The sequence below is a fragment of the Mytilus californianus genome, unplaced genomic scaffold (genome assembly GCF_021869535.1).
Source record: "Mytilus californianus isolate M0D057914Y unplaced genomic scaffold, xbMytCali1.0.p SCAF_10, whole genome shotgun sequence".
Lineage (NCBI taxonomy): Eukaryota > Metazoa > Mollusca > Bivalvia > Mytilida > Mytilidae > Mytilus > Mytilus californianus.
Genome location: NW_026262582.1, coordinates 3,498,279 through 3,520,963, shown reverse-complemented (window position 1 = coordinate 3,520,963; position 22,685 = coordinate 3,498,279). Strand labels below are relative to the sequence as shown.

At 32.2% G+C, this 22,685-nt stretch overlaps 1 protein-coding gene and 1 long non-coding RNA gene across 2 annotated transcripts in view; both read left to right on the top strand.

The window, feature by feature from the left end:
- LOC127717471 (uncharacterized) overlaps positions 1-22,685 on the top strand; it is a 167,801-nt gene that overhangs the window by 41,985 nt on the left and 103,131 nt on the right. The window lies entirely within an intron of this gene.
- Positions 3,085-4,298, top strand: LOC127717476 (uncharacterized). The gene is made up of 3 exons (XR_007989199.1): positions 3,085-3,157; positions 3,471-3,552; positions 4,194-4,298. It is a non-coding gene; the product is annotated as an uncharacterized LOC127717476 (long non-coding RNA).

Genomic DNA, 22,685 nt, shown 5'->3' with positions numbered 1-22,685 from the left:
TTGGTTGCAATGAATTACATTGATTTCCCAGTGAAATAAAACCCGATAATTTCACATGTGAAATAAACATGGTTATTTCACTCCTCTGACGTCATACAACAATAGGCGTTGTCAAGACTTCGATAACGTCGGATCAAAACAAATTGTGAATGCGTAAAAAAAGATATAGTTCCTTACATTTTCTACATTGATTTCATAAAAAAAGCCATTTGCCAATGTAATAAAAAGAATAACTAATCAAAGAATTCAAATATCGAAAAATATTCAACTTGTGACCGAACAACACTGATAATTAACTCATGCGCTACGTGCGTTCATGAATTAATGTGTTGTTCGTTCAATCGTTGAATATTTTTCTCTATTTGAATTCTTCGATTAGTTATTCTATAAATTTTTTAACATTTCATGAGTATAAAAGAATGTGATAATGACTCTGATCAATTTATTTTACTTTTGGTTGACAGCTTTTTATATGATAATAATCTTTCTGTTGACAGCATCAAACATTTGTTCACATACTACAGAGTTCAAGTAAACAAGACTGGATTGCAGTGTCAAATTTCATTGAGCATATAGCAAATGAAATTAAAACACAGATGCCTCAGATAACAGAAATATTCCTACGCTCAGACAATGCAGAATGTTACCACTGTGGAAATCTCTGGATCTCCTTAAATGGAATAAGTAGTCGAACAGGTATGTTTAAGGTTTTTTTGTGGAGCCTGGGACTTCTGTCACAGAAAGCTCGACATAGGGATAGTGATCCGACGGCTGCAGCGTTAGATTACATCTTGAAAGCTTTATATTTTAGCAGGTGGAAGACCTGGATGCTTCATACTTTGTATATATAAACCTTATGTACGAAGTTTTTGTCTGTCATATGTCCATTGTCTTTGACCTCTTTTTCATGGTTCAGTGACTACTTGAAAATAAAGTTAAGATTTTTTGTAATGTTAATTTTCTTTATTATTCATGTTATTAAGATTAATATAAGAACTATATTTAGTTTGTGCGTACCTTGCAAGGTCCTCATGCCCGTCAGACAGATTTCATTTGACCTCGACCTAATTTCATGGATAAGTGAACAAGGTTAAGTTTTTGTGGTCAAGTCCATATACCGGTACTACATACTATAAGCAATAGGTCAACTATATTTGGTGTATTGAATAATTGTAAGGTGTACATGTATTTCTCGTTGACCATGACCTCATTTTCTTGGATCATGTTAAGTTTATTTGATACTTGTAGTAAGGCTTTATATTTAGGACTATCTACATAAAATCAATTGTTGGTAAAAAAGGCATTTCAGTGTGTGCACTCTTTTTTGTAAATCAAGATGAGACTTAAAGGTGTGTCTGTCCATCTAAAATTACATCTACAGTGGAATTGAATCAATATCAAGCATCAATCACTGACTGACTTTGGCAAACAATACATCTATATACATATATTTTCCATGCCTGAAGGAGAAATGAAAGGAGTAGGGGCAATAAGGGCCAAAATCGGCCCCAATTTTCACAAAAAAAACGAAGTTCCTTTACAGTTACATATTACCAACTAAAATAATCATTGTAAAGTGTGTTTTCAGAAAACATATTATTTTCGGCAAAAATCACGTTCCGTGACGTCACAATAGAACCTCGAAAACGCCATGATTTGTAATTATTGCTTAGAATACAAAGATTTTCAGTACATTTTACGAGAATTCGTACCCTCCGCAGGCATGTGCCAAAATTTCCTTTAAACGATAAACGGAACTATAAACAAAAAAAATAGTAGCAAAATATTTTTTTGGCACATGCCTGCGGAGGGTATGAATTTTTTGTCAAAAGCGGAATCGTTTCTTCTCGGGAGGCATTGAACACCTGACGTTATACCCCTTTCAGATAACCAGTTTACTCGCAAATACAACTTATAACTTCCATGTGATGCAAATTAATATTATGCATCTCAAAGTGGATTGTTTTTAAACCTTTTTCAGTCTTCTTAGTCTTTTCCATGGTTTATTATTGATATGACTGTGGATCGAATAGAGACACAAACTTGGGGCCAGGGCATGTTGTCAAACGATGACCGATAAAAAATAGAAAGAAAAAAAACAGAAATAAAATTATAAAAAAATCAGTATAGAACTTAATTTTACATTAAATTAATTGATTTGCGACAAGTAAAATATTTAGTTTGTCTGATCACTTTATATATATATAACATGATCATAAAAAAGTAGTTTCGGAAATTTGAAAAAAAACCGGTTCAGATTCTTGAAGACATCTTTTAGGACAACCACAAAAGGAAAGCGCCTAACTCTATAGTTACCAGCAGTACTTTAGACCCGATCTACTTAGCTCAACTTTAGAGAATAGCTGTCAAAGGATTATTAATTTCGGTTGTAATTCAAAAGGGTATGTTGATTATTTTACTTATCAATTTATCTCAACAGAAATATGCGGGGTTCCGTACAGTTTTTCATATTTAAAATATTAATCTTCTCACGGTAGTATTTGCACGATCATTTCAACTTAAAAAGCTTGCATCAATCCGTTTGAAAACTAAATTATACCAAAAATGAATTGGTATCTTTACCAGAAATGTCCTTATTTTACAGTTGAATATCAATATTGCCGGGCGATGAAAAAGAAAAGAAATTTACGGGGTATGAAAACTACTTGTACTAGGAAACTTTTGTGTGTTTCTTTTCTATAACGATATATTATGAATATATACATAAAAATAAACAGTGAAAAGATCACAATTTATCCTACAATTTGAAGTTTATGTTAAAACAGTATTATAGTTTCTTAGGTGTCGTATGCTGAAGAAACTTTTCTAACGTACTGTTGAATTTAAGTACCTGTAAATTAACGAATTATGAACAATTGACGGGATAGTCGTGAGGATAAGGTAGTCATGCTGGCAGTACGGAGATGCCAAGTTCGAATCTCAAAATTTTTTTTTAATTTTTTTTTTTTTGCATAAATGCATAAATACTTTTTTAATATTGTCATAACGTGTTGAAGAATGATTTTTAATGATGAAGTTTTTTTTTATAGATATTTACTGAAGAGCAGTATACATGGTATTTTGAATAGAGACAATTTTTACTTCACCAGTATGTACTAGCAGTTGTCACTTACATACTTAATGGTCCCTTAATAAGGTATTCCTTATTTTTAACTGATTCATGTCTTAAAGCATTTGTGCTCGAATAAACAGTTTAAACCTATGTTTGAATGATGATTAATTGATAACATTGTATTATCAGGCACAGAAACAAAAAGACTACTTTTTGACAGTTTATAGTGTGCGGCTATAGAAGTAATAATCTTTTATCTTTAAATTGAGAAATGGTTATTAATATTTTTATAGTAATTTTAATAAACTTTCTCACATAAAATGTTTACTTAATATCCTGTCATATTTAGTTCAAAATAAGTATACATTATTTTGATAATCTTCATTTTTTTCAACAGATTTTAAGCTGGCTTAAACAATGCAAGTGTATGCTGGGTCAAAGGAATATGTCGGTTCCTGATAGGAACTCATGACCTTAAGGTGAGTCTAGGGTTAAGATAAATTGACTGCGTGTTTTAACTTCTAGTAATTATGATAAACGTATCTTGATGAGAGCATGCATTATCTACATTTCGAGAAGACTTAGAGATTTACATATTGAGTAGACATTATTTTGTTGAATATTATATGTTTCCCTCTGTTTGTCTTTTGTGTGTGTGTGTTGTTATAGGGGTGGTGGTTTGCTGTCCCATTAATGTTTATCCGTTACATCTTTGTATTCATGTTTTAGGTTGTAATTTTCTAATATATGAAGACTTTAAGATTTATTAATTATTATTAACTATCCGTAATTTTGATACTGACTTAAACACTTTTGTCCGTTTAAACGTTAAACGATAATTAAGTATATAAACAATCAGGGTTGAATATAGCATATTTCAAAACTGATATTTCGTGATGGAATTTGCATGTAAATTAACAAAAACGTAAACATACACACACACACGTGCGCAGACAAATACACACAACTAAACTAAGAAACATACGCACCATGATATTCTCAGGCTAAAACATTTTACGATATTGTATTTTATAATTTTAAATCACACTTCGGATATTCTGTATGTTATTCTGATTTACCTCATGCTATCTGTTGAAATATTTCCATTTCTAATTTTCAGAGAATGTCAACGCCCAGAAACTATACTTGCATTTTGTGTTCAAAGAGACCAAAAACCAGAGACAGGCGGAAACTCATAGGACCCAACAATAAATCACTGCGTAAATGTTTACAACAGAAACAGAAGTTTTTCATTGAACAGGACAAAATTAATCACACTAACAGTGTTATATGTAATAAATGCAGAATACGATGCCTCGAGAAATTGACACAAATGTAAGATGCCCCATACAAACTACAATATCTGAATTAAATAATGATGACACGGAGTACGTCCCTCCAACAAAATATGCTAGATGTCATCCATGTAAATCTCCGCCAAGTATCGCACTGCCTATACCATCAGCTGGAGGTGGCCATTCGCAGTGTGTTGTGTGTAAACGCCGAGGCCCAAAGCTAGTAGTCGTCCCAACAAACGCTAGATTTAACTTATTTTTGGATAAACTCATTGTTCTCACAGTTGGTGCCAGATGTTGTCCAGGTCACTTGTGCAATGAAATATTTTTACCTGATGCACTTGACAGAATTTCATATTCGCAGTCTTCGTCCATTTTCAACCGTACTGACTTAATGGACCTTATTACGCAAATCCGAGATATGGCATTGAGAGGAAGCAAGCGGCGAATTGATTTTGATACAGAAAATGCACTTACAAGCTCAGACATTTTAAATCTGACAGGCCTTTCTAAGGAAAACTTTAATGACCTATGTTCAATTGTCCAAAAGGGTAATTTACGGGATTCTCGGACTCGAAGTGTTCGGACATGTATTGGAATATTTCTGACCAAATTGAAGTCTGGTTTATCCAATAAACTTTTATCAACACTTTTTAATCTTGGTAAAGATTCTGTTAGACGTGCTATTGCATCAGCTAGAAAATTCTTGTCTGACAATTTTGTTCCCTCTAATCTAGGATTTAATCATATAAGTAGGGAAGAGGTTATAACATCGCATACTCGACCTCTAGCGCAATCACTGTTTGGAAAAGGAATGTATCCAGCAATTATAGTCGCAGATGGCACTTATATTTATATCCAGAAAAGTTCACAATTCAAGTTCCAACGTAAATGCTATAGTATGCACAAACATCGACCATTGGTTAAACCAATGGTCTTTGTAACAACTTCTGGTTACATTATAAGTGTAATTGGACCGTACTTTAGCGACGGCAAAAACAACGATGCACAAATAATGAAGCACATCATTCAACATGACATTGAGGAATTTAAAGAATGGGTGACTGAGGATGACATTATGATTGTCGACCGGGGTTTCCGAGATGCACTTGACTTACTGCAAGAAATGGGTATCCAAACAAAAATGCCAGCTTTTAATAAAAAAGGGGAGTCTCAACTTCCAGTTGAAGACAGCAACGTAACAAGACTAGTTACAAAAATCCGTTGGGTGGTAGAATCCGTGAATGGCCGCATTAAGTCATGGAAATATCTAGATAGAGTTCTACCAAATAGCCAGATTCCATTTGTATCTGATTATGTCAATATTGCCTGTGCAATCATGAATAAATATTGGCAAGAACTAAATACAGGGGACTCAGAACAAGATGAACAATTGGCGTCTAAAATGCTTTATCTTTCAAAGCAAAAGAACTTACTCCATGAGAAAATAATAGAGGAAGGCCTTGACAAACGTTCTTGTAAATGGCAAAAGATTGATGCTTCATCCGCCCCTACTTTTCCCCGTTTATCAGAAGAAGATATAAGAAATATTACTGTTGGAGTCTACCAACTAAAACTTGCTCCAAGTTATACAAGAGAACACCTAGATGACGATGGTAATTATGAAGTTTTTACATGTGACCATGAAGAGAATCTTTTGTGTGCTAAAATTCAATCAAGACATATATCATCAAAATGCTATCGTGTATGGGTTAAATATGATGACATTAGTGTCGTGGGTTGGTATTGCCAGTGCAAAGCTGGAAGTCGTGTTGTAGGAACCTGCTCTCATGTTACGGCCTTAATTTGGTATCTTGGTATTGGAAAGTACACGGATAGAATTTTTGAAAACTGTCGTGATTGGAGCAAATATCTTCTTGATGCTCGTAACCTGCCAGATCCAGTTACTGTTGACGAAAGTGACAACGAGGAAGCAAATGATGAAGAGTGAATGACGTGAAAATTCATTATTTGTTTTTTAATTTGAAAGAAATGACAAAACGTTTAATTCCTTTTTGAACCATACATTTTATAGTGTATATCATTTGATATGTCTGGAAATGTTTTTACCAACTGCTTCCTCCGACATTGTACAGAATTGAAAGAATAGTTGTTAATTTGCTTGGTTCCTTTTTATCTAAAATCGTACTTCTGCAAAATTATGTCTGTCATCAGGAAATGTGTCTTATGTAAAAGTGTACTCTCCGGTTTTATGTATTAGTGTATATGAAAAAAAAAAAACAATCCGTGTTCTTTAAGACTTACAGAAAGATAGTTCAATGCACGGGTTAAAATAACTGAATCCATTTCTTTTATATTTCAAACCGTAGGAAATCATTAGATAGTCGCTGTACGTAGTAGCTCATTTTTTTTATATGGGTTATTATATATGTGACCCAATGTGTATTTTATGTATAATACATCACATTTCTACTATTTTAATCACCTTATCCATTCGTATGACCGTGCGTTTGTCAAACAAATATTTTCTAAATATTTCTTTCCTCAAAACCAATATACATGTCAGAATGTCATCATATTTTGTCAGCGACCAACCCTATCAAGTTGTAGTTTGTGTGTTTTATCTCTCTCGAATATCTCAGACAATAACTTCATGTTTTCTTGTATGTTGAGTTACTAGTTCAACATATTTCTTCATATACATGTTTTTCATATGACTATTTGCAAGTAATTGTAAGATTTAACTAATAGGTACATAACTCATCAAAACATATTTTCATTGTAAAGCATAATGACAGTTTGTTTTTACTTTATAGCTTGTGACTTGAGTAATCAGAGAATATCCATTCCTTTAGGCTTGCTCACGGAATATTGCGGATTGCATTAAATATAGAATAATTTGTCACATAATGCAGAATTAATAAATATTCTTTGATAAAAAATACTGTATGCATATGCCTATTTTTAATTCTTTTTATTTTTTTCCTAAATAAGGAAAAATTTTTTCCTATTTAACCTTATGAAATAACTGGTGGTTTTGTTAATTTCAACGTTTTCGAGGAAAAAAAACAAGGTTATGACACCAAGGTTTACTTATGTTTATATTGAAATTCGAAAATTTATTGATCCAGAGGTCTTTAAAGAAGTTTAAGAAAAATATATCGTCCAACATTTAAACACCCAAGCTATCTGAAAGCGCTCATCTATGATTTGATTATTTTTTTTATGTAGGTTTCTGTTGCCATAGCAACGGTAACTGTGTTATTATAAGTAAAATGAATTGTAAACAAATATTATGAAATAGCATTTGTACACTGTATGAGTTGAAAAATAACATTTCCCTAATCAACTGAATGTTAAAACAGTATGTGCTACATTGATATTTCAAAACGGCTACAAATAAAAATATTCCATGAAAAAAGAGGATTTTTTTATTTATCTGTCATTAGTTTTGAAAGTTTCTTACGCGAAAACGGCTTGAGATATGAACAAAATCTTTTCTGTTCTATGAAGTGGATAGTTAAGGCATGATTTTCAGAAAAAATGAATTTGTTCTAAGATGGGGCCGATTTTGGCCCTTATTGCCCCTACTCCTTTGTTCACCAAAGTAGATTCATGTATATCATGAGTGCTGTGCCCGAGGGAAATATGATTTTTCAAGGGTGAACAAATCTTTATATTTCCTAAAGCCAATGGAAATAAATGTTTTATTCCACTGCCTATAGATGCTTTGTTTATTACCTGAACATAAAATAATAATTTACATACATTTTTTTTTTCTCATCCACATGTTTTTATAACTTTAAAACATGACATAAACATTGATAAAAAACAGTACAGATCAATAGTTAATTTTTTGTTTTTTTGTTTTAACGTCTGGAATAAATTTGCATACGATAATGACTTTATCAGCTATTTTGTAAAAAAAACCAAAACATTCAAAACTGTATGTACATTAACTGCGCGTAGTCATATGATGATCTCCAGATCTTTAAAAGGAAATATGATGCTCAGGGGGGAACATGAAGTTTTATTCAAAACCACATGGGATAGTCTTGACCAATCAATAATTGATTAAGCTGTCAATATGTCCTTGCAGTGGAATAAATATAATTATAAAAAAAAAGATGTGGTATGACTGCCAATGAGACAACTCTCTACAAGAGACCAAATGACACAGACATTAGCAACTAGAGGTCACTGTATGGCCTTCAAAAAAATAATTGTTTTTACACATTCTTGGTAAGATATTTTGTTTTTCTTTCTCATTGCTCTAATTTCGTATAATTGCAGGATTGGTAATAAAAAGATATGACTATAGCGAAGCTCAATCAGGCAAATCTTATTGCGATGCCAAAATTGCTCACCTTAGAAGAAAAATAAAAATGTTTGTAGCAAATGGACATAATGTAACAACAGCAACAGACATGAAGTTTGCCATAGACGAAGGAGCTGGTGTAGCTGGTTGCCAGGTAGCAGTAGTCGATATTGAAACTACTATAAGTGACTTAAATAAAGTTAAGCACAAGTGGATAGGTGTTAGCAGTTTAACAAATGTAGAGTTCAGTGGCATATCAGCAATTCAGTTCAAGGCATACAAAATAGGCGAGGGAAAAGTTATGAAAGATGTAAATGCTCTTTGTTCTGCTGATTTATCACAACCTTCATCGGCTTTGAATGTTATTGAACTATTTGAAAAACCGACGACAAATACTGGTTATCTATGGAGAGAGGAACTAGATATGGAAATAATTCAGCATGTTTCTTAGATCAAGATTGGGCGCTAAAAAAGGACAGAAAAGTTGTAAGATTTTCTGTTCCAGTAAAGGACTATCTTGAAAACATATTTCTTGAAGGAGAGATGACCAGTAAAAAAGCTAATGCAAATGTTATTGCCCAACAGATGAGAAAGTTGAAGAATGAAGATGGACAAAGAAGATTTTCATTTGATGAATGTTTGCAACCAAGCCAAATTGTTTCATACTTCTCAAGATTGGCTTTGTTGTACAAACAAGGTAGATTGAAAGAACGTGCTCTACAAGTGACAAATATCTCAGTGGAGGACGATGACAATTTAACTTCAATTCTTAAAGAAATTGAAATTCATGAGCTTAAGGAACAAATATCCTCAATCTAAAGGACAGACATATATTCACATCACATGAAAAGTCTTGATGACCTGAACAATCTGAATGCTGTTAATTCATTTTAAAACTATTCACTGGTTTTTATTATTTTAGTATGTCATGAGATCGATTTGATATAACAAATTAAGAAGCATTTTGAAATCTGATTAGCATATAAGCTTGCAGCTTTTCTTAAAATGCAATGTTAAATGTATTGATCTCCCTTTTGGTCAGTAATTTTAAATGCACAACAACAAATGAATGCAATAATTCAGGATTCTCACTAAGGCGAGTCCGTGAGTCCTGGACTCATGAAAATCTGTCAGGACTCATCATTTTCAAAACTGGTGAGTCCAAAGATGCATCAAAATTGTAAATTGTTGTATCAATTGAACACTTAAATCATCATTTTATAACAAAGTTCAAAAATAATCTAAATTTGACAGCATTTTCTTGCTCTTTTTTGCCATGAAGACTGAAATAATAAATTTTATACCAATTAAATTTTATCTTCTCACTGTTGGACTCGCCATGGCCAAAAAAGACGAGTCCCTGGACTCGCCTTCAAAAATCCTTAGTGAGAACCCTGTAATTTCTGAATGTACAATATTTGTTTTCAAATTTGTTAAATGTTTATTTTGATGAAATATATTTCACAAATTGGGTTTTCACCATGATTTTTTGGTTCACTTAACATGGGAATATGGTAGTCTTATAATAGCACATTTAGAAATAAAATAATTAAATTTTAGATACTATGTAGATGTACATTGTATATTACAATGAATTTTACCCAACATAATAAAATCAATCAAATCCTAGAACACAGCACAATGTCAAGAAGTCAAACTGTATTGTAGGGTTATACCTATTTTCTTTTACCCTCTCCTTAAAGATTTTTTTGTTTTGAGATGTTTTAATAAATTTTCCTTTCAATGATGTGCTGAGGGTAATAGACTTATGGATATAAAGGCCAGACAGTGTAAATTTCAGAAGTGTTTACTGTTAATTGTGTTGCTTGAATTTTTTATAAATCCAGATTTAGTAATTAGCTTCATTTTAACATCTTTCCAAGAAAGGGTCATAAATCTGTACTTTAAAAGATCCCGTCATTATGTTATTGTTCTATTATATGTCATTATGTTATTGTTCTATTATAAATTTGAAAATACTTTGAACGACAAACGACAAATTTATTTTACTCGCGTAGTGGTATTTACCATATGTGGATTCTTAAGGGTTCTGAAGAACTTCTGGACAATTATAAATCTCGGTCTATTTCTGAAATTAATTCTAACATAACTTTTGATTTTTTAACCCTGTATACCAACATTCCCCATGTGAAATTATAAAATTGTTTTGAATAGACATTGAATGACAAACTTTTTTCTTATGTGACGTTTACATTTTCTGACGTCAGACACGCGAAGCAATGAATGTGGGTCTTAATTTGATAGATGCTTTTGTGCTTTTTTTGTAAATAATTGTTTGTTTTGATATTGTAACACAGTGATGACTGCTGTACCCATATTTTGACTATTTTATTTATAATGTCTGTTTTGTTCACGCATCGTTGTAAATATAACGAAATTTGATAAGACTGTCGTACAAGTGAGAGGTTTAGCGCTATAAAACCAGGTTCAATCCACCATTTTCTACATTTGAAAATGCCTGTACCAAGTCAGGAATATGACAGTTGTTGTCCATTCGTTTGATGTGTTTTGTCATTTGATTTTGCCATGTGATTAGGGACTTTCCGATTGAATTTTCCTCGGAGTTCAGTATTTTTGTGATTTTACTTTTTATTAAGTGTGCTGTATAGCATTTATTCGTGTTACTGTTATGATATATGATATCAATACATAAGGGAATTGTTGTTACTTGTATACGTGTATCTAAAACATACCCTTTTTTCACATTCTTAGTTGAAATCCAATACGTTCTAAATATTATGTCTTAATTTGACTCCTTGCCACCTCAAAACATGACTTTGTAGTACGAGTTTTCTTCAATTACAATTTCTATTATATCAAAAATAAAATCATAAGCCCATATATAGTAAATGATGAATAAATCATACTCTTTATTCATCATATATATATATATATACAGGGTGTTTTTATTTCAAAAATATTGTTGCCATATATCTCTTTACAAAAACAGCATCATATTAACAATGATTAAAAGGAAAATGATTGGAAAATTAAGTCTCAGGGTTAAAGCCCTTTGAAAAATAGCTATCTGAAGTACCCCCTGTCTTAGCAGGATTTTTGGGGGATGATGAGAACCCAGCAAATAATTTATTATGATTTTACCTGGATTTATATTACAGCAGCTCTATACAATAAAGAATTACACTTTAATAGAAATAGGATATTATTATTATTGTGTTATTTCAATTGTTGCCATGCAAGGAAATATATTGTTGCTATGGGCTGACCTTGTTGCTAATAAAATTAGGTATTGTATAATTTACATTATATTAATATGACTAATATCTTATCTCTTAATTGTCACATTTTACAGAGGATTATATTTTAATATGGAAAAACTAAGTTTTCTGTACTTTCATTATGGTTGCTAAGGAGTGATTTGGTTGCTAGGTAATGTTTTCCTTGTAACTTTTGGATCAACTGACAACACAATACAATGAAAAACTTAAATATGTAATAATAACTCCATGTTTATGAATTTACACTTTACTATAGAATAAAATTTTTATAATTTTGATTTTGTGCTTTGTTGATATATAGTTAACTTCGTTGCTATGGTAACAAGTTGTTTGGAAAAAACCCACTGACCTTTTATGAAATATTAGAAGTTTGACCCCTACTTGTTTCATATTAAGTAATACCAAGTGTGTTCTGGTAATAGAAAATATTTCAACTTGAATTGTGGCCATATTTGCATTATTTGTATATTATTGTCCCTAGAGACCATCCAGACCTCAATTTTTCTAGAATGAAATAAAATTTCATTAAAACAGCTGTTTTTCAAGAATATTTAATAGTTGATCAAGTTGCAGTACAATGGAGAGATACTAAATGTTATTTAAACAGCTGATTTAATGAGACTGAAATAGTGAAAAACTGTTGGTTTTATGTTAACCTCCATTACTTGTTGCTTTGGGAAAATGAAACGGCCCTGTTTCCATAGCAACCATATAAAACTGCTCTGAAAAGTATTTTTTTCTTTATAACATGTTATTCAGATGATTTATGCAAATTTTCATCAAAATCTGAGACTATCATGTTTGGGTCACTGCCTGATCCTTAGGCAGACTGGCACTTAAAGACACATTTTCATAGCTTTCAAATTATTCCTGGCGGCATATTAAAACTTTTGACTCTACCATTAAGAACCATAGGTTCAAAAGCTAGGTTGTATGAAGCAACCAACGATCGAGACAACGATAATTCTTATAAAGTAAATTCTTGTAAAATTGTTATACATGTTACTGTAATGTTGTTTTTTTCCTCACTTTAAGGAAAGCAATATAATTATGTAATCATGTTAAAAGAAAAAAGAACTATAACGAATTCGTGCGTTCAAAGACCTTTACTGAAATAGTCTTCTTCAGGAACGTCCAAAACCAACAACAAATAGCAAAACAAAACTAATGTCAAGTTTGATGCGAAAGTAAGATCTTTAGTTTCTTTATCCTCTCGTATTATATCAACAAAGAAATTCAGAGAAAAGAAAATTATTTGATAAATCATGTCAATACAGACGTTCTGCCTTCTAAGCGGATGATACTAACGAAGACTAGCAGTAAATCAGCAGTGGCATCATGGAGGTACTAGCTAAAAACATAACTCATTATAGTCTGGAGGCTAGTGAAATTTACATACGTCGTAACTTTAGGAGAGGAGGTATATGACACATTGGGCTATAATAGGAAAATGAATATAAACTCAACTTGGCGAGACGTTCTTCAAGTCCTAATATATTTTAATTCATCAACGGAGAATTTTAGAAACAAATATGTTCAAAATCAAATCAATACCGAAGTACTGACTACTGAGCTGATCATAACCTCGGGGACTTGCAGCCTACCATTAGTAAACATGTGTATGAAAACGTAGAAATGTTAGCTATATGACCAAAAGACCAAACCAAAAATGAATATCCAAATTCACCTCAGGTCAAATTCTATTGAAGTAGTTTGAACCATTAGTTCTTCATAATTTCGTTATTTGTCAACGGGGAATCTGAGGAAAGAATGTTACAAATAATTTCCATTGCAAAGTATTTATTACTGAACGGATGATTCCTTTTGGGACAAAAAGTCAATCATCAGTGTTATCATTCCAGTGCTTGTTAACGAAAAAAAAACTTTTTATACTTTCGTGCGTCATATTTTTTTTCCTGGATTAACCTTCAACAGCTGAACAATAAAGTAATCAAAATAAAAGCCCGGATGTATAAATACAAATGTACATAAAAAGCTTCATAGTCATACGACATAAAAGACTCAAAAATAGCAAATGCATTGAAGGGCATCTGTGTCTATGGCAATTGGAGTTTAGTTTCTTAATAATTACTTGATGCACCAACGGCGAAATTTAGAAAAACAATTATATAAATGTGGTAATACAGTAGTACAGACTACTGAGGAAAGAAAGAAAAAAACATTTCGAACGTTCGGTCGCTATTCTTGATTTAAAACGTGAAAATTTCAATTTTCTAGTTGTCAACTTCCCTTATCGCAGCAGTAACTTACCCTCTGCCATCGTATGGCGTTTACATACCTCAATTATTGCGCTCGTGCATTTTCACATTATACGGACTTTATGAACATCGGTGTGCTCCATAAACAAAAAACTGCTCCAACAGAGTTATGAGGAAGAACGACTGACTACGACAAATATCAAACATTTTACAATCAGCATAAATTTGTTGAGCGATACTATGTGTCGATGTTTTAACTAATTAGGAAAATGTTTTCGCGGTTTTGGTTCTTTAGATACCAGTATAGTTGTCGGGTCTGTAATTTAATCGATTGTGTCCTTTTCTCGATTGTGACAATTTCAAGTGTAAATTCGCATGGCATATTTGGCAGGCGATGCGTGCATAGTAGGCAACGCTTATCTGGTCAAGATCCCCAGTCTCACTCCTTTTTTTCCGCAGCAGGTTTTTTTTTTTGTTCTGTTGTATTATCTCTTCTTTCTCAATTTGAACTTTGGTAATTACTGTCCCCTAAAATTTAACTTCATCAGAAACTATCAAGGTATTTAGTATGTGTCTGAAGTTTAACCTTTTTTATCTTGTTTTATATTTGTTTTGAAAATAAAAATGTACACACATCACCTTTAGTTGAAGTTTGTTTTTGACATTTCAGAGTTTGGAAAAACAAATTTCATTTTGTGTATTAATAGTAACTAGTGTTAATGGTTGGTAGTTTTGTGGAATATTGTCAATGAGACGTAAACATACATACATAGCAATCAAAGGTACACACTTATCTATCATGCTAAAATAAGGACGACAAATTGAATTTCATTGGAATTTTCACTGGTTTCAGAATTCTCATTTCTTGTTAACATAACAATGCAAAACGGATACACTGAATTATGGATAGTTTATTGAGTGGGTGTACTGGGTATATTGTACCAAATCCATCCATCCGTAAAGTCCATGCATGCACGACTATGTTATGACCTCACGCATGAATATTATTACGTCAGCGCATCCTTAATCGTATCTGTATAATTATGTTACATCACCTCATACTCACTTATACCTGTATTTAAATCGACGTATATAAAAAAACACCACAGTCACCATGACTCAGTGTCAAATTGATTTGGTGAGAGAAGCAACCAAATGTGATTACGAACAGCTCGACACAAATGTATTGAAGAGAGCATCTGTTTTTACCATTGACGACGAGACTAAATTATTTATTAAGAAAACAGGAAGACGACTACAGCAAAAGACATTCATTCATATCGTGGTAAAGGATAAAACAATTAAAATCAACGTTTGGTTAAAACTGTGTTATCTGAAAGAGAGTATAGTGTTTCTACATTCTTTTATTGTAGATCACTAAACTTCATTTATTTTGAGAACAATTGTCATGTCATGCATGGAGAAGAAGCTTCTAACTACAGTCTTGATCTATTCTTTTGCCGAGATGTTACAAGAATTAATTACACAGAAAACGAACGAAAAGTGTTCAGGTTGCCAAGAAAAACACCCCAGTCAACATAATCATGAATGTTTGATGAATGGAGAGCAGGAGCACATGGAAAGACATTTTGAAACAGCATGCGGTTTGTTTTCACTTTAAGACGTGTTGATAAAATTCAGAGAAGACGTAAAAAACTGAACATGTCCTCAGAATTTGTGTGCAATTACTTCTAACTCAACGTGATTGTGTTGGACAGACTACGAAGTCAATCACTAAAAGACAGTGTTTACCATTTAATGGAAAAAAGAATCAAAGCACGTGGACACTTAATATGACATTAGTTTTTCATATATTGTAATTGTTTGTAATTTTATATATAATTTATATTTTTGTATTCGTGTTTGATATTTTGTGTGTTCAATAAATGTTTCATAATTTGTTTTCTTTTTGAAATTTGTTGCTAGAACTGATGCTTTTCTTCAACGATAAGTTTTTGCATTGTTGATTTTCATTATTACTTTGTCAATTGATTTTCAACTGAAAAAAAACACACCAAAAAAAATCCTTCTAAAAATGAAAACCGAATCTAAACACGTAAAGAAATATCATTCTCCGAGTAAATTCATGCGCACCATATCCCTGAATGCATCGTACATTATTTGTTTGAAAAATCATAGTGATCAACACCAGTTAACCGTACTTGCTAAACAAGTTTTACCTGGTCAGGTGAAATATGTCATGTCGGCTTACGAACTCGCCAGAAAATCAAAGTACGGATATTTGACTATTGATTTGAGCGCTCACACAGACAAACTTTATTTACAAAAATAAGGAGATTTGGTATTATTGCTAATGAGACAACTGAAGTGCTGCATGTATGCAATTATAGTCAACACCACGGTCTTCAATATTGAGGAAAACACAATATATATATAGTATTCTGTATAGTGGCTTATAGAATATAATTTATTTTAAACTAAAAGCATGAAAAGAGTACTGTCACAACACGACTGTCACTGGTTGAGGAAGGATTAAGCGTTCGAAATATGATTAACCCTGCTATATTCTTTATTATGCCTGTCCCAAACTAACAGTGGTCATTAATTACTATTTTTGATAGTTTTTAACATATATTTGATCGTTGGTTTGCTCTTTTGAAAAGTATATTTCACATTATGTCGTACCGGTGTCTTTTTACAGTAAACTATACTGTACTGGTATTGTTCATAGTTCGAGACCGTACGATGAAATATATATACAAATGTATGTTTGGCGATTTCAAACAGTATGCTACATGTACATTTATAAAAACAAGATAATATGGTTTAATGAGTTGATTAACTAACGGGACATAATTGTTCCACGAAAGGGTATTAGTGTTTTAATAGTGAGATCGTGTCAATGTGTGCACGTATATGTAGATATACATTTTCGAGGCATTTAATGTTTCAATCGGACTTAAGTCCGTGTTTGAAATTGCCTAGTGTCTTAAATTTCTAATAAGTATTAATATTTCCCGAATAGCAATCGATTTTGTTTACACTATTTTCTGAAGTAAGTCTTCTGGACGTCTTACGTTCTACATGTTCTAGTCTCAAAACTTTTGCTTGAGATGGACGTCCGTTTGTCTGTGCGGGATGTATAAATACGCAGCCACGTTCGATCGGAACATGGACGTTTAATCGGATTCTTCATGTCTACGGTGTCACGCTCTTTGCATGCATAAGAGCCCTAGTATTGCTGCAGCGTACACACCAAGTAAACAAATAAATGAAGGTGTGTACTCAACGATATCATTAGCACATCAAATTTGTTTATTAATCACATAGCCCTCTGTTCTCGCATCTTTCTATATTCATAGCGGTATCTCTGGTAAAAAGGATTTGAATTCGTGTATTCTTGTGAAGGGTTTTTATTGAATTATGACAGGTGCTAAAGTCGATGAGGGAAATACAAAAATAACACAGCGTTCAGATATTTTTGTATCGGATTTTTGATTTTTACTTTCAATGCTGAACAACGATTATTCGCTCGGAAAGACCTCGGAACATCTCGTAATTGATCACCTTAACACATTGAATTGAGGGGGAAAGGAGGGGGACAGTTAGCAAATGTTTCAAAATAGGATATACCTTCACCATCTGATAAGATGAAACATTTTGTTTTTATATTTTAGACGTTTATCTGTAATAATAATGACAGAAGTAAAATCAATAGATATAAGAAGATGTGGTATGAGTGCCAATGAGACAACTCTCCGTCCAAGTCACAAATTGTAAAACCATTATAGGTCAAAGTACGGTCTTCAACACGGAGCCTTGGCTCACACCAAACAGCAAGCTATAAAGGCCCCAAAAAATGACTAGTGTAAAACTATTCAAACGGGAAAACCAACGGTCTAATCTATATATAAAAAAAAAAAAAAGAAAAAGAAACGAGAAACACTTATGAACCACGTCAATAAACGACAACCACTGAACATCAGGTTCATGACTTAGGACAGGTGCAAACAAATGCAGCGGGTTAACACGTTTTAATAGGTACCAACCTTCATCCTTAACTGCAACAAGTCTGTTTAATATGTTCCAGATCATATGAGTATCTGGATTATCTGCGTACAAACTCATATGGTTCGACGATTCGTGTATGGTCCGGGTAATGAACACGATTTAGGTTAAAAAGGTGTACAACATAAGTTTCTCAAAAATTAAATTTCGACATATTTAATCATATTGTAGCCATTGTTACATGATTAATTTAATAAAGTGAATATTACTTGGAGTAAAAATTATAGTGAAATAATTCTTAAGTGGCCATTATCAATTTTCCATAAGAATAGCAAATCTGTCGACTTTGGAAAATTAAAAGTCACTATAGAAAAATTACATTTCAAGAAATATCTAAATGAACTGTAAAACAATTAGAAAATTGCTTAACTCACATGTACTTTGGTCTTTGAACACTATAGATGTCTTCTTTTTTTAATTTCTTTTGGTGTTTAAATTTGTTTTTAATAAATCATAATTTCATTAATATTTCTAAATGTTTTTAGTTAATTTGTTCATTTGTTCTTGATCCTATATATACGATCTGACAGTAATAACGTATTAATAGGAGCAAGAATACATCAGTTTCAAAAAAATAAGCAGAAATAACTATTTAAAACTAAGAAAACAGAAAAAAGACCCATGCGCCTGCTACATGTAATGTCACTTACGGGCGAATATCGACAGTAGAAAAGCGATTTAAATTGACTCTAAGCAAATACAAGATAACAGATACATGTACACCAATAGTCAGACAATATGTTAAAGATAAAAGAATTCAGATAATAATTTGTGCAGTTCATAGAATGAGATGTGTGTTCCTGCAAAGGAAGATCGAATTATTCGAAAAATACCTGTATGGTCTAAATACTCATATGGTCCAACCCGTTAATAACCAAACAAGTGACGGGTACTACATGACCATATAGAAAGGTTCACATTGCTTTTTCAGATCTCAAATCTCACAATACAGGTATTTAACATAAAACTACATGTAGCATTCACACAATACCGGCAATAATCACAGTTACTGCGACAAGCTCTAACCACTTAATTATGTTGAAAGGTTTTACAATTATATACTAAAAACCGATATTTTCTTTGTTTTTTTTTTTAAGCACTGATTAATGTTTGTGTTTTAGGTACACAAATACTGTATTATGTTTTACAAAATGTTGCGCTTTCTTGGTAAGATTCTCACACGTATATTTTTTTCTATTTTTGCTTGATTTTCATTTAGTTTGCTTTAGTGGAACCAGTCGACAATCAGCTCTATCTTTCATCAAATGACCCGGATTTAGCTCATGTTCGTAACTTACGCAATCAGAGCGTAATGAATACAAGTTTGCCATCAAATTCTCATGATAACCAAACTAACCAGATGCAACTGTATAACGAAGATGGAGGTATCTTAATAATATTGTAAAGCTAGTTTCAATTTCCTTTTTCTTTTTTTTTTTGTATGTATATGTTTGTGTATAGTTAAACTAAATAGATAAGCGGAATGAAAAGACGTCATCTATCTGATAAAAGTATCAATTACACGTCAACTATATAAATACTGTATCATTGTGTCCAAAAACACAACCAGGTCCTCTTTTCTTCGATTTTTATTTCTATTATAATAATCACTTATTGGTCCTCGGTGCTCTTCAGCTTTGTACTTGTTTTGGCTTTCAAACTTTTTTTTATCTGAGCGTCACTGGTTAGTCTTGTGTGGACGAGAGGCACGTCTGGCGTATTGAATTTTAAGCCTAGTACCTTCTGCTAGCTATTATTCGTGTGTTTCTTTGTCCTATATGTTCTCCCATTTATTTGTATTGTGGTCCTGTCATGTGATGTTGTCGTTTTGGTGTTGTGTTTGACGTTGCCATAAAAGCGGGAGGTTTGGCATGCCACAAAACCAGGTTCAACCCACCATTGTTTTTATATTATAGTTCGTTTCTGTGTTTGTTACATTTAAATGTTGTGTTTTTGTTGTGTCGTTGTTCTCCTCTTATATTTGATGCGTTTCCCTCAGTTTTAGTTTGTAACCCGGATTTGTTTTTATCTCTATCGAGTTATGAGTTTCGAACAGCGGTATACTACTGTTGCTTTATTTATTGTGTACTCCTATTACCAACATATCAGGGGTCATATATATCGCTTACCCTTCTGGAGAACCTGGAATCATTAAAACATAAAAAAAACACAGCCATTGACGATTTCCATGACGTTGTCTAAACACCTGAACTAGCGGCAGAATCATTTCACTTAACTCTCTTGTTTAATTTTGATAATCTTATTTAAAAAGGTTATTTGTAGAAACATGTGTTAAAGAAAAGCACTGTACGTAAAAATACTGATATAAAAAGCATTTACATTTTTTGATAACACTTTGAAATATATTTCACTTTAGCATACGGTCCAAGACTGTGTACTTATATAAACACGGGCGTGATATCGTCAGTGCATAACCATCAGGTAACTATAAAAACGACTATTGGTATATGTTATACTCGCCTCAAAAGACAAACACAACTTACAGAACTTGTAAATATAATCACTGATGAACTTTAGACACATGCCAAATATCTAGCTTTCTACATGCATGACCTACCAAATCGATAAGTATGAATATTCTGGTATTATTATCATTGTTTGCTCAAGAAACTCTCAGACAATATGAAACTAGACAGTATACTTAAAACACTTAGAAATTTTAAACAGCTTGTTTCACAACTTTTAATCGAAAAGACCAAACTACACAAAGTCCTTAACAATATTCTGGTAAACGTTGATTTTAGTTTTTATTCTGTATTTTTCCTACACTTCGTTACATGCAAATGCAAACCTTTGAGTGTTGTCTGTTCAATTCAAATAATTTATAATGTTTTCGTTTTGTTCTAAACTATGGCTATACAAGATACAAATGTACCAAGACCTTGTTAATAAATATTCCGTATCAACTTCACAAATAATACACGATGATCTTGAAGTATAGATTTTGGGTACTGACGTTGTTTATCATCTTGGTAACGTTATACTATTCTTTTATTTGTCTTTATGATTATTACTTTTACTGTTTAGTCTGATTTTATTGATATCCATTTGACGTACATCCCGTCATTGTGTTATTGTTACGTGATCATTTTCGTATTTTTGTCTTTTATTTTTGCTAATGTGCTTTAGCTATATGCCTTTTTATGTTTCTTTGATACATATATGACGTGGCTCTGTTCTTATATATCCCTTCATTGTGTTATTGTACTATGGTATATTTGTGTATTATTGTTCTTTCTTTGCTATAATGTTTGGTCTATATGCCTTTTTGTGCTTCTTTTTTACATATTTGTTTTGTTTTTATAGTGATTAAGATTATAACACAATGTTGACTGCTGTATATCTATTTTTGACATGTTTACCTATTATGTCTGTTTGTTTTGTTCACACATCGTTGTCTATATAATGGAATTTGATGCGACTGTTATTCAAGTGAGTGGTTTAGCTAGGTTTACAACCAGGTTTAATCCACCATTTTCTACATATGAAAATGGCTGTAGCAAGTCAGGAATATGACAGTTGATTATGGACTTTCCTTTTTGAATTTTTCTCGGAGTTCAGTATTTTTGTGATTTTACTTTTTTTTCAAGGACTAACATCGTATAAGATAGCCTAAATGTAAAACACATAGCACCACGTCATGTAGGTTTGATTTAAACGTGTATAGATGATATATTTTCACAAGGTTGATCATTATTCTTAGATTGAAATACAATGTATTATATGAATTTGAACACTTGTATTTATGTCATCCGTCATTCCAAGTCTAAATAAAACATAGACATCTTGTAAAAATCTGTTTACCCCTCTTAGTTGTATAATGGCATATCGTATATCAGTAGATAACAACCGTAGTAAAGAAATATTTGAATTACAAGTGTTCAGTTATGTAGTAATAAAACAAAAAATAAGATAAAACAACTCTTAATTTGCACTTCTTATAGAGTGATTTGAATGGGAATTTTATATATAGCATTGTCTTCGTGTACTGTGTTTTTTGAAAAAAATGTATGAAGTTGATTGTTTGTTGTTTGCTTTCGCCCAGTGGTGAATATTTCATGCAATTTTATGACGAGAACACATAACATTTAACTTATAAATAAGGACAGAAAATTAGCCTTGCAACAGCTTCCATGTTTACCTATTCGAATGTATAAATACGCAGCCTTGTCCGGTCGAAATTGAAATGTCGTATAACTGTTGCCTAGTGTAGTGCTAGTTTCATGCTATTTATACGTTTAAAACACATTTGAATAACTCTAAGAGGGGAGGGGGGATACGGTCTATGCACAAGTTGAATGATTGAAATCTTTAAACAACACAAAGGTCAGCTACATCTTCAAATAATTCGCATGGCTGATTTTAACACATTTTAGCGCCTTTTACAAGGAGTGTTGTATATGAAATAAAATTGATAACGAAACCGAAACAGCCAAAATAAGTTGAATAGTAATTCATACAAAAATTGTTGCCAACATTTTTTTTTATCAATTTTTTGCTTTGGTAAAA